This window comes from Phocoena sinus, chromosome 17, assembly GCF_008692025.1.
Source record: "Phocoena sinus isolate mPhoSin1 chromosome 17, mPhoSin1.pri, whole genome shotgun sequence".
Classification (NCBI taxonomy): Eukaryota; Metazoa; Chordata; class Mammalia; order Artiodactyla; family Phocoenidae; genus Phocoena; species Phocoena sinus.
The window spans coordinates 16,077,255-16,095,835 of record NC_045779.1 but is presented as its reverse complement, the minus strand read 5'-3'; the positions used below and the strand labels follow the sequence as shown (position 1 = coordinate 16,095,835).

The following is an 18,581-nucleotide window of genomic DNA, read 5'->3' as shown; positions in this document are numbered from 1 at the left end:
CTGATCTTTTTAATCTCAGGACTGTTGTGGCCTTTAATGAGATTACATGGGGAAAAGTACTTTATGAATAAAATAAAGCATATATAAAGTCAAGATCTTGCTGTATAATCAGTAGCTACTGTAACAGGTAAAATTTTTTTAAATTTTTATTGAAGTATAGTTGATTTACAACATTGTGTTAGTTTCTGCTGTACAGCAAAGTGAATTAGTTTTATATATATATATATATATGGTGTATATATATATATATATACATATATCCACTCTTCTTTAGATTCTTTCTAAAAAGAATATTCTTTCTAAAAAGAATATTATAGACTATTAAGAAGAGTTCCCAGTGCTGTACAGTAGGTCCTTTTTAGTTATCTACTTTTTATATAGTAGTGTGTATATGTCAATCCCAATCTCCCAATTTATTCCTCCCCCTGCCCCAGATAAAATGCTTTTAATGCTCTTTTCTTAACTCTTTGCTCCCTCTGTACCTATATTTCTCCCAGTTCCTGTCTTCTGTGGTGGCTAGTATGAGATCGACCCTTATTCTCTTAGGGTTACAGGGGGTTCTGTCATATTGAGGCCTGGGCTCATCTGTTTTCACCACTGGCCCACTGCCTGGCTGCTCCAGAATGTGTATAGTCATTTGGCTTTATGTTTTGGCTTTTTTGGCCGCGAGGCATGTGGGACCTTAGTTCCCTGACCAGGGATCGAACCCGCACTCCCTGCATTGGAAGGCGAAGTCTTAACCACTGGACTGCCAGGGAAGTCCCTGGATCATATTTTAATATTCTATGTCTATGGGGGTCTACTCACCACAATTTGGTATAAGAGTATTTAGTACTTACTTAAAAATCACTGCATCTGTGCATATGCCATTCTGAGAACTACTCATTAGTTCTCAGGTCAAAGCGTTGCAAACTATATGCCTTCATGCTCAAAACTTGGACTCAAGAATAAGTGGTATTTCTCCCTCTGGGGAGCATTGCCATTTCCTAAGAGAAGGATTCAACGATGATTTTGCCTTTCGCCTTTGTAAAAAGCACCAGCTAAAGAATAATACTAGTGGGGAAAGATTGATACTGGTGTTTTTACAGCTTCTTTCTTTCATTTATTCATTCAGGAAACACTTATCAAGTAAATATAGGACTGCACTGAGATCTTGAAAAGGTAACAGCAGAACTTGGTTGCTGCTTTTAGGAAGCCTGTATTTCAGAAGAGGAGATAGAGTTATCTACCAGACAGCAGGGTGAAAAGTTCTTCAATCCAGATATTTGTGGGAACAAAGGAAATTCCAGGGAGGGGCCCCAACCTGGCCTCAGTTGGTCAGAGAAGGCAACCCAGGGTCGGCCCCACCTGAGGCAAGTCCTAAAGGATGAAAAGTACCACTGTGAATCGGCAGTGGGACATGGGGAGGGATAAATCAGCCCCACCCTGGATCTTACAATGCTTAGAAAAGAAGAGACCTGTCCAGAGAGGTTAAGCTATTTAAATAAACCTTCCTAAAAATGTTCAACGTGGAACAGACACACCAATTTAAAATATATGCAGACGGACCATGTAAGCAACATGAAGACAACCAATTACCTTATCAGATAGTGTATCATCAGAGGTCTAAGCTTGTCTCTTAGTGAGGTTGGGAAATTCGATGCCCTTCTAAAGATCTGGAGAAGATTATGAAGTGGAAAACACTTAAAATTGTAGTTGCTATCTCTGAGATACAGTGAATTTTAAAAAGGTATTTAAAAATAGTAATAAATGTTCTAGTAATGTTTATTAGGGTGAAGAAGTAATTGTTTTGCTCTTAAAAATTGGAAATATATACACAGAAAATTAGAAATAGTAATATAATTAATACCTGCATACATCTACCCAGATTGCCAAAATATAATAGTTTTGTATTGTTCAAATGTCTTTTTCTCTTTTTCAAGATATGAAACATTATTTTCTTAAAATTTTTATTGCAGTATAGTTGATTTACAGTGTGTTAGTTTCAGGGGTACAGCAAAGTGAATCAGTTATACATATACATATATCCACTCTTTGGTTTTTTTAGATTCTTTTCCAATATAGGCCATTACAGAGTATTGAGTAGAGCTCCCTGTGCTATACGACAGGTTCTTATTAGTTATCTATTTTATATATAGTAGTGTGTATGTCAATCCCAACCTCCCAATTTATCCTTCCCCCCCTTATCCTCTAGTAACGATGTTTGTTTTCTACATCTGTGACTCTACTTCTATTTTGTAAATAAGTTCACTTGTACCCTTCTATTTAGATTCCACATACAAGCGATATCATATGATACTTGTCTTTCTGTGTCTGACTTAGTATGACAATCTCTAGGTCCATTCATGTTGCTGCAAATGGCATTATTTTGTTCCTTTTTATGGCTGAGTAATATTCCATTGTATATATGTACCACATCTTTATCCATTCATCTGTTGATGGATATTTAGGTTGCTTCCTTGTCCTGGCTTTTGTAAATAGTACTGCAGTGAACATTAGGGAGCATGTATCTTTTTGAAACATTAAAGAAGGCATTGAATCCCATGGTTCATTTTCTTCATTTTCTATCTCCTTCCTTTCTTCCCAGAGTTGATTACTATTCTGAATTTGGTGTTCATCATTCCCACTCATGTCTCTATAGTTTTACTACAAATCTGTATCTATAGGCACTTATTATTGCGTGTTTTAAAACTTAAGTAAAAAATAGCCTATTATCTATTATCATCCTTAAACTTGCTTTTTTGCTTCAAGTGTATATATATACATATGTATTTTTAAAATATTTATTTGAAATAATGTTGTGGTGGTGTTTTGTGTATTTTTCTTTGTGTTCATGTATAGGAGTTTCTCTAGGAAATATGCCTAGAAATGAAATTGCTGGGTGTGAGAGTGTCTTTCCTTTTAACAAAATTGATATACTTTTTCATACTTCTAACAGCAGTGGATAAGAATTCCTGTTGCTTCAACTTCACCAACATTTAGAATTGTCAGAATTTATAATTTTGGTTGAGCTGAGAATGAAATGATACGTCTTTTTAATTGGCATTTTCTTAAATGAGGTGATAAAAATTGATATAAAAAAGGTAATCTTAGAAAACAGTGTAACTACGGATATCATATATTCATTTAACCGACCCATGGAAGAAAAGTTACTTAAGCAAAGGTGCACCTCCCCACAAAACTGGCTTTAGAATTTTTTTTAATTATGATTTTTTTATTCACGTTGGTCTGACATGCCACATCCATTTAGTTATGTCATTCTTCCAAAATGTGGAATGGTGCAAATTTTCTGTTCATACTAAAAATTAAAATTATTCTTTCATTATAGAATTTTCGTAAGAGCCTAGAAATTTACGTGCTTTCTATGAGCTTTCAGTTTATTCTACATTATGACCTAATACAGATATTGAAGCACAGAATTGCTGAATTTAGAAAGCATAGGCCACCAAATCATAGAATTCTGTAACTAACTTGGATATATTGGGTTAGCCAAAAAGTTTGTGTTTTTCTGTAACATCTTACAGATCATCTGACTTTGTGAGTAATCAGAGAAAACTTTTGTCTATACTTATCTAGTTTGACTGTCCATGCTATGTAGATTCCTTAGTTTATCACCAGCTCTGCTTTATTTTGTGCAGTGATTTAAGAAACAAGCATATATTTCCATTACTAGTCAATGAGAAAATGCCAGGCCCTTTAAAACATAAACATGGCTTATCTGTTTCCTATTAATGCATACCTTTTAAGGAGATAAATTGCAACTTTAAAAAATTAGAAGGAAATCTTTGTAGTATAAAATAATATTGTGTGCTGAAATACATGTGAAGTGAATATAAAATTAAATTTAATATACTTACTATTTAAGGTGGATACTTTACATCTAATATACCTTTAACCATTTGGACAACAGTTGGGACACTTGATCTTTTTAATTTAATTTATGCCTGTTAAGGTAGGAAATCTTGAGATATTTTTTATGTTACAAATTTATGTATATTTTAGCAACTAGTAATGCAAAGTAATACGATATTCTACATGGTAATTTGTTACCACTGTATAAGTACTAGTTCAATTCACTATAATATAATTTTAATTACGAAAATAAAGCTTTTATCTACTTTCATCTGGTTTTGATTTCTTCATTTTTATTATAAGATCCCTTCATAAATATTATGTAATTCATCTGTGGTTCTACTAAAATGTCTAGTTTTACTCAAATGGGAGATCAGACGGTAGCCTTAACATATGTGTTCTGTTTCTTCTCATCTTGTATGTCATTAGTAAAAATAAGGATGGTTATGATGTATAATGAAAATGCAGATTCATAACATGATTAGCTTGATGTAAAACAAATTTTAAAGTGCCCCAGGCTTTAAAGACATTACTTTGGATCTGTGCCCATGTTGTGTATACAAAGTGCTTTTTATATTATAAGAGTCTAGAATCAACCTGTTAGTGAAAATACCAGTAAATCCCAAATGACACACGGAGGGAGACAATTATAAATGGTGTCTGCTCACCAGAGTGTGTGTGATGGGGGCGGGGGGCAGTGTGTGTGTGTGTGTGTGCGCACGCACTTGCATGTGAGGGAGCATTTGAGGATGAGTACGTTGTATGTTGGAATATCTTAGATTCCTCTAAGAGGATGAGAAAGGGGGAAATCTTCAAAGCAATTTTAGAACCAAAGCACTAATGTGTGTCTGCACGATTGGTACTCACATCTGTAGAACGCTGGCTTTAGAGATAGCACCATGAGGGTAAATTTAATAAAAGACGTTTACCTTAGCCCTGGTAAAAGTGAATACTAGTTTTTCACCGTCTCTCAAAAAACCAAAACCTTACCAAACCACTTGCTCCGAAGTCATTGTCTGTGTGTGCCTTGTCCCTGGCTTCAACCTGGCCCCTGGTTATAGTCTGCTCTTTCCTCTTTCTCCCAATGTTCTCATGTACCAAGTTTCCAGATGAGTGAAAAGAAGTTACGGGCAGTTTCATATCATGTTGGCATGGAAAATACTTGAGCCTGCCTGTTAGACTAGGCACAAGGTGGGGTTAGGGGTTAATACAGAGACAGGAAGTGCAAAAGGCTCTTTCCTTCTGTTTTTTTTTTTTTCCTACTGAAACTTACCTGGAGGTCTACCATGGACCTAATTTGCTTGCTTTTAATTGGTATCTAACTGAAGGTTTCAAGGGCATTTCAAATGGTGGGGACAGTATGAGTAAAGGTGTCTTGAGGAAAAGCATGTGTCCTGGGGGAACTATGGACAGTTTAGGGCTAGAGCAGAAAGGGCAAACAGGTCATCCTGGTGGCCAAACTGGAAAGGTGGACAGTGTCTAGACGGTGGAGAGCCTCCCAAGCTGTTTTATGGATTCAGTTTTAATCTCTGAGAATGGAGTCAGCTGTTAAAGGATTTTCAGCACTGCAGTGAAATCATCAGAGTCCCAGTGTCTGAAGTCGACGCCGCCTGCAGTGTGGATGGAAGAGAACACTGGACGCAGTGGGACCAGCTGGGAGGCTGCCTGATTGGGGCAGCGGAAACAGGGCAGAACCCGAGGAGACTGCGTGCAGGATATGGAGAGGTGGCATCAGCTGACTTGGCACTGGCTTTGGATGTGGAGAAGGAAGAATCCAAGAAAACCTTAACATGTCCAGCTTGGCTCACTGGTTGTGTCCCCAAGTGAAAGAGAGAAATAGAGAAGCAGGTTTGGGGCTAAGAATACGAGTTTCCTTCAGTTCAGATTGTATCCCAAGTGTTTATGGGAAAGCTAGCTGGTGACACTACAGGGGGATAAGATTGTAAGGGAAGTATGTCCAGAGGGATGCTGAGCTGAACTCTGATATACAGTAAGGACTGGAATTTTCAGGCACAGGGAACAACACAAAGGCAGGAACCTGTGCGTCAGGTTTGAGAACTAGTTGTGTCTCAGAATGACTACAAGGAAGCAGGGGTATGCAGCAGGGTGGGACTTCAGGCTGAGGAAGGAGGCTTGTGCCGGATTACCCAGGGCCCCTGTGATAAACTGGTGAGTTTGAACTTCACCTTCAAATCTATGAAGGATATTTTAAATCAGAGATATGATGACATTCGTATTTTATAAAGAGAGTGTGGCAGTGTGGTCAGTGTGTTGTGGTTAGATTGGGTTTGGAGCTTAGAAGATGTCATCTGTTAGGGCTGTGCTGTTACAGTTTATGCAGGACTCAGACGTGAAATCAAAGTTAATTTTATTTTCCACAATCAATGGCATTCGGCTTCCAAGCACACACAGTAGCAAAACGAAACCTAACAACAATTACAACAGTAACAGCAACAAAAATCCTTAAACGTGTCTATTTCAGGGTAACAGAATCTCTTAGGTGAACAGGTGGTCCTTTGAGGATGTAATCCCTGATAGTTCTGGATTCTCTGGAACGCCTTTGCTCACCTTTCTCCCTGGGGTGATCTAAGTACCCGGGGGACTCATTCATGTACCATCCTGGCCTTGGGGATGGCCTTGGGGTAGCTGTAGCTCTTGCATCTCTGGTACATGTGCTGTGCTGGGTGTTGCCTGTGGCTCACGTGACATATCCTCTGGTTGCCGTGAAGCCTGCCTGGTAGCAGGCACAGGTGTGGCTAGTCCTGTGTGGTCCTGTCCAGCGCCATGCTGGTCGCTATTCTTCAAGTCCTCGGTCCCCACAGTGGCCTCCAGGCTCAAGTGACCTACTAGTGGCCTCCTCATTTTCACAAAAGTGAAACTTTACTTAGTTGATCAAGTTTCTTAACACTTTTGTGTCCCCACTGGAGACCCAGGAATTCTTGTCTGCCTTCTCTCTGCCATACTGGGATGGGTTTTCATGCCTGAAGAAGACTTTTGTGTATAGAAAGGAATTCACATATTCACCTGTGTTTTAATAAATAGTTGTTTAGCCCAAAGCTTAAAGAGTCAACTCACAGAACTTATTTTACTTATAAATCTGGTTATTTTTCACAAAATAAGAAAAATTGCTTTCACTTAGCTATTTAACCAATTGAAGCTTCTTTAAACATTAACTCCATTTAATTAATCAAATTCCCTTAGCCATTTCAAATTAGAATCACAAGTCTATGATTTCAAGATGCAGTAAAGATTTCCAATATCCTAAAAAGTTGACTAAGAATATACAGAACCCAATGAGTATAAAATATATTACCTTACTGATCCTCAAACTTTTAAGTATTAACAGTAAAAGGCTCTGCTTTCTTCATTCATGTCTTCACATTTTACATTTTTATTGTAAAATATAACCCATATATATACATTTTTATTTTATTTATTTATTTATTTTAGGAGTTTTTTTTTATTTATTTATTTATTTTTTTTTTTTTTTTTATTTATTTTTTTTGTTGTGTTGGGTCTTCGTTTCCGTGCGAGGGCTTTCTCTAGTTGTGGCAAGCGGGGGCCATTCTTCATTGCGGTGCGCCGGCCTCTCACTATCGCAGCCTTTCTTTCTGCGGAGCACAGGCTCCAGACGCGCGGGCTCAGTAGTTGTGGCTCACGGGCCCAGCTGCTCCGCGGCATGTGGGATCCTCCCAGACCAGGGCTTGAACCCGTTGTCCCCTGCATTAGCAGGCAGATTCTCAACCACTGCACCACCAGGGAAGCCCCATTTAAAAATTTTTTTAAACGTACTTCTGTGTATTCCTGGAGCTATATGATAAACTTATCAGATCCCAAGAGAATACCAGGTAAGGTTACTAGTTGTTGGTTATTGACCATTCAGTGAGACAGAAGCCAGCAGTGGATAAAGGGTAGACTGAGTAGAACGAGGGGTAAAGACGTTAATATCAGGCTGGTGGGTATGGGGAAACATAAACAAATACATAGACACAGGAGTGAGCGTAGGGTATGGGTGACAGAAAACAGGATGGTGTGGACTGAGTGGGTGCGGGGGAGGGGATGTGTTAGCTAGTTCAACTAGATAGTCATGAAAAAACTTTCAGTTAACTTTCAACTATTTACATTCTAATTATTCATGTTCTTTGTGTTTATGTCATGTTATTGTATGAGCAAGAAAGCAGAAAGAAGAAACGAATGGAGATGAAAGTCAAATCAGGGGTGTTTATTGTTTGCGTGGAGAGACTGGAGTCATCCTTAATTTCTTTCTTTGCCTCAAACCCACATCCAATCTACAAATTCTGTTGGCTCTAGTTCCAAAATATGCCCTAAATCTGACTACATTATCATCTCCCCATAAAACCCTGGTCTAGATTATCACCATTTCTCACCTGGACTACGGCAGTAGCCCCCTCATTTGCCTCCCTGCCTCTGTTCTTGGTCTCCTGTTGTCTATCCTACACCTACAGGCAGCAGCCAGAGTGCCCTCTCTTACGTATAAATCAGATCATGCATTTTTCTGCTCAAAAGCAAAACAGAAGCAAGCAAACCAAAAAATACAAAATAAAATAGAAAGAGAAAAAAAAAAAAACCTCTAGTAACTTCCTATAACACCTAGAGTAAGATCCCAACTCCTTACCTAGCCTACAATGCCCCGTGCTCCACACCAGCCCTGGTCCTGTTCTTTTCTTCATGTTCTCTGTCCTCCGGTTCTTTCTTTCTTCCCTCCTACTTGTCAAGCTGTTCACTTTGAACTTGCTGTTTCTTTTGTGTGGACCACCTTCCTCTCCCCTGCCCACCTGCCCCAAGATTTTACAAGTCTATCACCTTTTCATCATTTGTGTCTCAACTCAAGTGACTCCTCTCCCAAGGGGCTTTCCTTGACTAGCTGACATAGCACCAACCACTTCCCTCATGTCCTTCTCTACCAAATTTTACTGGAATTCTTTTCTCTGCTTGTCGATAACCATTGCGTGCGCACACACACACAGGAGCAGGAAAATGCCTATTTTTCTTCAATATATTGATTTTAGTCAAAATTATATGTACATCATCTTACACGTCAAAGAATTCTATAAAAATAACACCACGTACACGTATGCGCTTTACAGCCACAGCATGTAGTATTCTACAACTCTTTTTAGTAATTCAACTTCATACTCTCTCTGATTGTTTAACTCTCCTTTCCATATATTCAGATGTATCTACTCTTCTATCAGTTTTTTCATCTTGATGAAAACTTTCCTGGTGCCTCCTGACCTTCTTCAATCTGGACGGCTATGCCTGGTTCAGAGCTATCCTCCTAGAAATTCTCTTTTTCATCAACACCAGGGATTAGAGACTTCTCTCTCCTATTTCATTTACTTATTTCATAAAGGAACTTTGCTTCCAGATTTCAATAGATATCAAGAGATGGTATCATCTCTTAGCTTCCTGAGAAAGGATATTTGGAAAATAAATTTTTTGAGACTTGACATATTGGCAAATATCTTTAATTAAAATGTCTTCAGTTTTCTTACTTGTTATAAAGTTTGTTAGGATACAAAATTCTAGGTTGAGAATTATTTTTCTTTAAGGAATTTGAAACATTGCTTTATTACCTTCTAGAAATACATGTTCCAATTAAGAAGTTTGAAGTCATGGCCCATGCTTTGTATGTGATCTGTTTTTCTTTCTAGAAGGTTATAGGCGCTACCCTCTCTCCTGGTGTTTTGAAATTTCTCAACAATATCAGTTGGTATTTTTTTTTTCAGTTGTTTTGTTTGGTATATATTAAGCTCTGAAAACTCATGTCCTAGGAAATATTTTAGAATTATTTATTTAAATTTTACCCTTTATTTTCTCTGCTCTGTTTTTGAAACTCCAGTTATTTGGATGTTGGACCACTAGGTTTTCTTACAGCTCCCCATTTTCTTATATTTTCTGTTCTTCTCTCCTATTTTCTGTCTCTTTCGCTCTATTCTCTGGGAAACTTCCTCAGTTTTATTTTCCAAACCTCATTGAATAACACATTTCTGTTATCCTACTTTTTATTTCTAAAGGCTCTTTTTTGTTGTTGGATGTTCTTCTTTTTAAAAAAATTATAATTATTATTATTTTCCTCTCTTGTTTCATGGTTACAGTATCTTATTTCTTGAGGGATATCAGTTTAGTGAGAATTTGTTTTTGTTTTGCTTCCTTTTGCCTGATCTCTGTTTCCTGCAAGTTGCTTTTCTCTATTCATTTGGTTTCTACATTTCTTGGTAGAGGCTTTCCTCAGACATAGATAATCCAAGTTGGTGGTGTGAATTGGGATGCTTTTCAGCTTTTCTCACTGCCAACACCAGATTCAGCTTTCTCAGATCTGCTAAGTCAGTTAGCAGTCAGTAGTGGTCTGCCTGTTTTTTCACTTATAAAATGTGTTACTGTTTTATTACCTTCCCTTTTAGTTCTTTGGGATTTATACTTTTAAAAAACTCTATTTAGTGTTGCTCTAGTGGGGCTTGTAGAGAAAGCAAAACATAAATGCTCATGTCCAGTTGGCCACCTTTTAATTTATCTCCTCCCTTTTGTGCATACATGATAAGTGGGAATTCTGTCTGTCTTGTTTACTGCTTCATCTCCTAGTGCCCACATTTCTGGCACATACTAAATGCGTGATAAATTTGCTGAATGACTGACCGGCTGGCTGACTAGCTTGGTTAGTTAGATTTCTGAACAGTCTAAAAGGTGCAAAATTTAAAAATGACAGCATTGTTGGATACATCTACAATGAGGTGTTTCTGAAAGGCAGAGGATGCAGACTTTATTTAAAGATACTTTTACTCTATTGTGTATCCTTACATTTTTAAAATTCATTTTTCTAGATTTTTTGGTTAAGAATTGAAAAGGAAATATAAACTGATGTTGGAGTAACAGGGCACTTCAGGAGAAATATGCTGGGTGTAACTAAAGTACAGTGTATGGTAGCTTTATAAAAAACTGAACGTTAACTTTTTATTCCGTTTTCCTGTCTCACCCAAACACATATACCAGGTGAATACAGTGATTTCAGGTCTCTTCTAATTTCTTAATTTCCTTAGAGTTTGGTTATTCCCGAATGTTAGGACGGCAAATTTCTAGCACATTTTCCATGACTCAGTTTTGTTCCATAAAGTATTTTAAGTATGTTTTGAACGTGAGACCAACATTAACTCTGTTATGATGATAAGTCCAACTTTAGAGTTTCCAACGGGGGACAAATATAACAACATGTAAGGAAAATAAAGGAAAACATAGAAGCAAAGAAAATTCAGGGAAATCATTTTTCTTTCACAGAGCCCTGGCATGTTCCCTCAAGTAGCCAAGTATGCATGTATTAATTAATTTGAATAAAACTTACCGAGTACCTATTATGTGTACCAAGCTGTGCTAAAACTGGAAACTCAACCATGCCCTGTCTGGGCACTCATTCTATACTTGTATAATTAAATTGATTTGAAATTCAGTTTTCTATTGCTATTTTACTATCCGTAGGAGCTTTCCCATAGCAGTAAACCTTTTAATCCCCATGCCATTTTGGAAAGTTGTGGAACCTTCCTGCATCCTTTTTATTGTTTAGCCTGTTTACAGATTATAAATTGACACTGTAAGTGATATGACCACAAAGGGCACAGAAAAAACCCATGCTGAAGCCAGAATTAGAACTTGAATCTGTCGTGCATTTGTTTTAGTCTAGTGAGTAGTACCCTCTGAACTGTAGATAGATTTTAATAATTCTACACATTTATGGAAAAGGGCACCATTTAAACCTTGAACAGTAATAGAAATACAATCAAAGAAGATGGAAACATAGGGGAAGGAAATAAAGATTATCATATGTTGCTTCCTGAGGTCTTCACATGAAATATCTCATTTAAAATATCTTTTTGGGGATTTCCCTGGTGGTGCAGTGGCTAAGAATCTGCCTGCCAGTGCAGGGGACACAGGTTTGAGCCCTGGTCCGGGAAGGTCCCACATGCCACGAAGCAACTAAGCTCGTGTGCCACAACTACTGAGCCTACACTCTAGAGCCTGCAAGCCACAACTACTGAAGCCTGCATGCCACAACTACTGAAGCCCATGCGCCTAGAGCCCATGCTCCACAACAAGAGAAGCCATTGCAGTGAGAAGCCCAGGCACCGCAACGAAGAGTAGCCCCGGTTCGCCGCACCTAGAGAAAGCCTGCACGCAGCAATGAAGACCCAACGCAGCGAAAAATAAATAAATAAATAAAATTTAAAAATAAATAAATAAAATATCTTTTTTCAAATCTAGGTCATTCATTGGTTAGTAATAGGCATGATTTTGGGAAATTGTAAACAGAAAGCTCAGAGATGTAGATTCCTCCTTTTAAATAATCTTCAGTAATTCATCATGAATTAATTTATCTGTGGAGAGTTAGGTCATTTTTTTTTTAATTTATCAAATGCAGTGCCTCCCCAAAGAGATGAGTATACTAGTAACAGTACTGTAAATGTAAAACATACAAAAATCTGCGTATCTAAAAATGTTATCTTTTTTCTCCTTTAGAATGTCTAAGTCACAGACACTCCTTCTTTAAAAAAGGCCTAGGATCCAGCTGGCTTTCTGATTATTGTCTTGAATAACTTCTTTCTTGTTTTTGTCCTGGCCCTCCCGCACCTCCTCCCTAGCCCTCTCCAGCCACTTTCTGCTGGTGAGGAAGAGCTGTCCTCTCAGGCAAGGACAGGAAGGAAAGTGAACAGCTCTCCCAGGAGGCCGGAGCTAATGGGGGTTTTGCGGATCTTTCAGCAGGGGCTGTCGATGCTAACCGCGCGGTAGAGGTCTCCTTTACTGGCTCTCTGACCTCTTGGTAAACTATTTGTTTTTCCTTATATTGATTAAAAAAACAAGCCACCAGCCTGTAACTCCTTATCAACCAGGTGTTGTTTTTAAGAATCATGCACATTTAAAATACACGATTTCAGGAAAAAACCCTGATCCTGGACTTGGTTTTACTTTGCAATTCAGGTAAACCAGATCATCGATGATATTACAACAGAATCCCTGAAAGAAGCAAGCAGATGCTTCCAGCCTTCTGTTTTTTCAAAGAATATGAACTACAAAGTTAAAGGATCAGTCTAATATACCCAACATTAGGCCATCTGAAATAAGAATTCTTATTAATTATGAGCATCCAAAGACTAAAAAACTTGAAGCTTTGTTTACATTTTGGCCATAAAAAGGTACTCTTACTCTTCAAACAAACTGAAGCTATTGTTTTCCTTAGCATGTAATGCAGCCTACTTTTTCTTACTCTACAGCATTCTAAAGTAAAATTCAAAAACCCAAGGCAACTTGATCGCCTGCAAGTATGAATCTTTACAGTAGAGAAACCTCTAGACTGTATACCTATTGACATTGCTTAATAAAAACATCTAGAATAATGGTGCTTCTGGTTGTGTTTCCAATAGCAATGTGATTGCAGCACCCTGTGGATTAAGTTACCAATCCTTTGAATTCTGACCTTCTGTCTAAAACAGCTTTAGAGGTTACTCTTTTTCTCCGATTTGGGAGCCTGAGGGGGGGGAAAGTTAATGCTGTTTGAAGGAAGAAAATATTTCTATAGGTTATTAGATTTTGGTTTTTTTATTTATCCCCTTCCTGGCAAATCCTTTGTAGCAATAATAGAGCCTCTTGATTCTGAGTACTTAAACTACACCTCCAAATACATAAGGAGAATTGGAGTGCATTTTGAATGTAATTATTTCCTCGATGAATAAATCAAGTGCTTATGATGGAATAGCTATTACGATCCAAGCAATATCACATTGGATAAATAAAATTAAGGACTACAACAGGGAAGAACTTGATAGAACTGTCCATACAATAGCTTGTTGTAAACTCAGACCCTCAGCTGCTCTTTTTAACATAAAGAAAAAGTTGGGAATATTTATAACCCTGCTTTAGGAAGATAATTCACATTTTTTGGTAAATAATGAGAAAAAAATATATAGCTCCTGATTTGATCATTCAAGTTTAAGGATTCATCACATTTTTGCCCCAATTGACCATTTAATGTATGTACTTTTATTTTTGAACCAGCAAATTAACTTGCAATATGTGTTTGTAAATAATCAGATATTATATAGTGATGATGTCTATTCTCTATTAAATATATCATTTCCATATATCACACACCTTTTGGATTTATTAACTTTAATAGGTGTCACCTTGCTCCAAAATGATGATACAACCAGGACACAGTGATGTCCCAGTGCCCCATCTACTGTTTAGCGGTAACTTTGATGGTGCTAGAGAAAGAAGGCAGATTCCGGAACAAATAGTGGAGGCGGGGGGAAGCATATTTTTAAAAAACAGGATTCATACAGATAAGCTGTTACATTATGTGTTAAAAATGAATGAAGAGGACTTCCCTGGTGGTGCAGTGGTTGACGGTCCGCTTGCCGATGGAAGGGACACGGGTTCGTGCCCCGGGCCGGGAAGATCCCACATGCCGCGGAGCAGCTGGGCCCGTGAGCCATGGCCGCTGAGCCTAAGCGTCCAGAGCCTGTGCTCCACAACCGGAGAGGCCACAACAGTGAGAGACCCGCGTACCGCAAAAAAAAAAAAAAAAAAAAAAAAAGAAAGAAGAATGTATATAGAATGCCGGCACAGAGTAAGCACTCAGTAAACGCTAATTCCCTTCCTTCTTCCGTGAGAAAGTCATCATTTCCGAAGAATTTAAAAACTGTGAACTCAGCTGTCATGAAACCTGGAAAACACAGAGCAAATTTCCAGATCCTCTTAAACGTATTGGGAGGTGTTGACAAGATGGGTTTTGCCCATGGCTTAGAGAAAAAAATGTTGAAGAGACAACCTGGGTTTTCTAGGTTGCTTCATGTCAACAGAAATCCATTTTTTAGTTTGAGAAAGCAAAATAGCTTATTGCTCAGATTAAGCATATGATCCCAAGACCAATTATTTACATATTTTTGGCAGAAGGAAGAAAAAGTAACTCTCTTTGCCATTTTGGGAAATCAGTTGATTTTAAAAGAGAAAACCCAATATGTCCTATTTTGTTTTTAGATTAAGTACCTCTATCATCCCATTCCCTCTTCTTAAAAACCTGCTGCTGCCTTTGTTATCATTATTAGTTTCAAGAAGTGCTGCTCAAACTTTCTATTAAGAAAAATAATTTTTAAAAAAAACATCCTATAGGCAGTCATTACTACATATGATAACACGTCTCCCACTCTACATAAATAAATGGGTATTAGTCATATGTAATACCCAATGTGCTTATTAGGGAGCCAGGAAATAGGTTATATTTCCATATTGTGTTGGTATAAAGGATCTAATTTTTATTACAATGATGTTCCATGGTACAGGGAATAGTTAGTAATTGCCTCCTTAAATTTGCTGTTAAAAGCTATTCATCTTGGAATTTGAATGGGAAACATTTAGCAAAATACCGGTAGACATTCAGTTTGGCGGATTTAATATCATTCTTAAAATAAATAGAGGATGTTTTACTTGGTTACGTTTCCGCAGAAGGCTACTGGGAGCAGGGCCCTCATTGCAGGTCTCGTGCCACTGGGAAAGAGTAGGTCGTGGAAGTGACCACTCCACATGCCAGCAAGGATGGTAATGTCAGCCATCTAGACACTGTTCCAAAGGTTCCATTAAAAGCCAGGAATGTAGAGCCGTGGCATGGACCACGAGAAAAAGAGTTATCTGGAAGCAGAGGCACTGGAAGTACAGTCTTTTGGAATATTTGCTGTTCTACTTTGAGCAGTTTAAATCACAAAATGTTGACTATTTCCAGGTATTACTGATTTTAAGAATGTGGAAGAAATAATAACTAGGATTTCGCTTCTGAAGAAAAAGCACTGATCTTTAAGTGCTAATTATATTTTGCAACTTACTGTACCATTATTCTTGAGTAAGAATCTTCAAAAAGAATGGTAGAAACAGAGAGGTAAGAGATAGTGGGCATCAGACCAGGTAATTGCATGCATGCTTAATTCTAAAATGATTTAAAGGTGAACAAAACTAGAAGAAAAAAACTTCTGAGTCTATCTTTTATTGGAAACTTCACAGCTGCTCAAGAACTGTATCATCGTTCCTGGAATGGAAAAAGGGAAAGGGAGACATGTTTTAGCTTTTGCTTTCTCAGTGTTTGTTGTATTTAATTGGATTAATCAGCTGTATATTCATGTCATTTTAGAAAAGTTCCAACTTACCTTTTCGATTGTTCTAATGGATCCCTTACATCTACCCATGTCTTTTTTCTTTTTTAATTAGGCACATTTATTTTTGTAATCATGCCTTTATTTAAACTTCTCTGTTCATTGAACAGCACTAACAACTTCTGTCAAGATTGCAGACTTCTATATAACCAGGCACATATCTAGACAACAGTTTGCTCTGTATGATAAAACTTGTTTGGAGATACATGAAAGATATCGTCCTTTTTGAGGGTATTCAAACATTTTGTTACAGTTGACTACTGCAAGCGTTTTCCTTTTCCAGATAAAATTTATTTTTGTTTTAGTGTGGAAAAGGCACATTAGAAATTTTTTCCTCCTATTCGTATGTTTATGTGTTGAAATTTTTCCAGGAAATATCAGATAGTAATGTTTTCTACTATCACCTGTTTTTACTAATGGCGGATTTTCAGCAAGTTTTCCTAATTTCTGTTGTAATGGGTATGACTTTATTTAGGAACACCTTGACCCTTAAAGTATATGGTTAAGTCATGTAATTATAGTTGTGAAAATTTAGAAATAGGAAGTTAACAGTACCCTACAAACTGGGTCTTCTTAGTAATGGCTTACATTTTTGCTATTTATCAGAGGATAACTTATTTTGGTGTGAGTTGTATGGTATTTATTACATATTTGATATTCAGAAGTAGTAACCAGACAAAATTTATGGATATGCATGTGATTGTTTTTAGGCCATCTAATTTTACTTTAGGAAAAGGAAAGCATTTAATAGTGATACACACTTTTGAAAAGTTAAAAAAATAAATAAGTGGTATACATGGACATTTCTTGTAGCCGATGACTAAGCTCTTTGTTACATAACTATGCCGCGTGACCTATATCATATCAATTAGTGCTCACATTACATTCACCATGCTTTTCGTCATTTTCTTCATAATGACATGCATCATTTCTTTAATGGCTCTTGTTTGGTTATATAAATAAAAATAATTGAATTTCAATATAAAAACTAATATAATGTGGTAAATTTGATTATATAAAAGTCAGACATATTACACGATATTCCTGCTGACTTCATATGGTTTGTGTCTTCTAGATTCACCAGTATAATCTTTCATGGGTCAGAAAAATAATATTTTATCTTATTGTACCTAAAATAATTTTTAAACTATGGGAAACATGGCCACAATAGCTTAAAGTTTCAAATACGGTTGAATTCTCCAAACAGCATCTCAAATTTTATATCTTATGGAGCTTAGAAATAAATATGATAGCAAAAGCAGTTACTGTGCGGGTCTTTGATATCATAGATTGAATTATTTTATCTCACGGCACTAGAGACCTCCATTACATGCTGTATTTTATTTTCTGCATATATACTCTAGTATACCGAATAACCGATACTTCTGGTCTGGGAAAGAGCCGTAGGTGGTAACGTAATTCTATTTCGGCTGCATGAACAGATCCAATAGCAAACAACTGATTTTTGACCTTGCTTCCCAAATATGGTAGGTGGCTAGCCCATGATTCCTTGCCAGTACCATACAAAATGAAATCCTAGGTGAGTTTGCAGTTTAAGCAGTCTCTTAGGTTTGACAAAGTGTTCTCTTCTGAGGAATTTAGATTGGCATCCTTGGTGGGGGGTAGGGGGTGGGGAGTCCATATTGAATTTTGGTCATTAGAAGTTTTTTCTTTGTTTGCATTGGAATGGTGCTTTCATTTACAAATTAGTAAAGTAAAGGTGAGACTGTCTGTTTTATGAGTTGATGATCTGAAATGTATTATAAAATCATTTAACAAGTAACTGTGAATTTTAAAATGTTTTTTCATACCAAGGCAGGAGCCTTAATAAGAAGATGCTTATATTACTAATAAAAAGACTAGATCCATAGAGTAGTATTACTGTTAATGATGAAACAGTTTTAAGGAAAATCCAACGGGTATAAAGATTCTATTTTAGAGTACAAAATTGGTTATGATGAGTAAAAATAAACATTTGTATTTGAACTATGGTATAAGGCTGGCAAAAAGCAGTATAATAATTAGTCATGTAAGTGATGCCTTCTTTAAATGTTTGAAATCAATATAATGGTTAAGTTATTGATTTAATAACTGAAGTCATTTATTTGCCTAAAACATGATAGTAAGTAAATATTTTAAACTGTAATTTAGTCATAATCTGAATAGCTCAACTACCTAGGTGAGCATTGTAGACTTCCATGCACAGATTGAGTTTAGTTAGAATTTTTTAAAAGAACAGACTGTAAGGAAAGAGTTCTAGGTAAAATAAATCTTTTCCCCCAAAATCATTTTAAAATATCAATACTGAAATATTATCTGGTTCATATCCAAAAGAATTGCTCCTGTAAAACTTGCCATTCTAGAAATCACTGCAGAATTAACATTCAGGCTTTCCTTGTTAAACTGATAATAGCTTACACGTTTGCTTTTTCTCTCCCTCTGTTTACTTAATATGGAAATGGCCATTCTAATTTTCATTTTCCCCAGACCTGTTAGTTGTTACATTCGGAAAAAAAAATTTTG

At 36.9% G+C, this 18,581-nt stretch overlaps 1 protein-coding gene across 3 annotated transcripts in view; it reads left to right on the top strand.

Annotated features, from left to right (window-relative positions):
• EYA1 (EYA transcriptional coactivator and phosphatase 1) overlaps positions 1-18,581 on the top strand; it is a 330,392-nt gene that overhangs the window by 151,625 nt on the left and 160,186 nt on the right. The gene's annotated exons all lie outside the window — the stretch shown is intronic.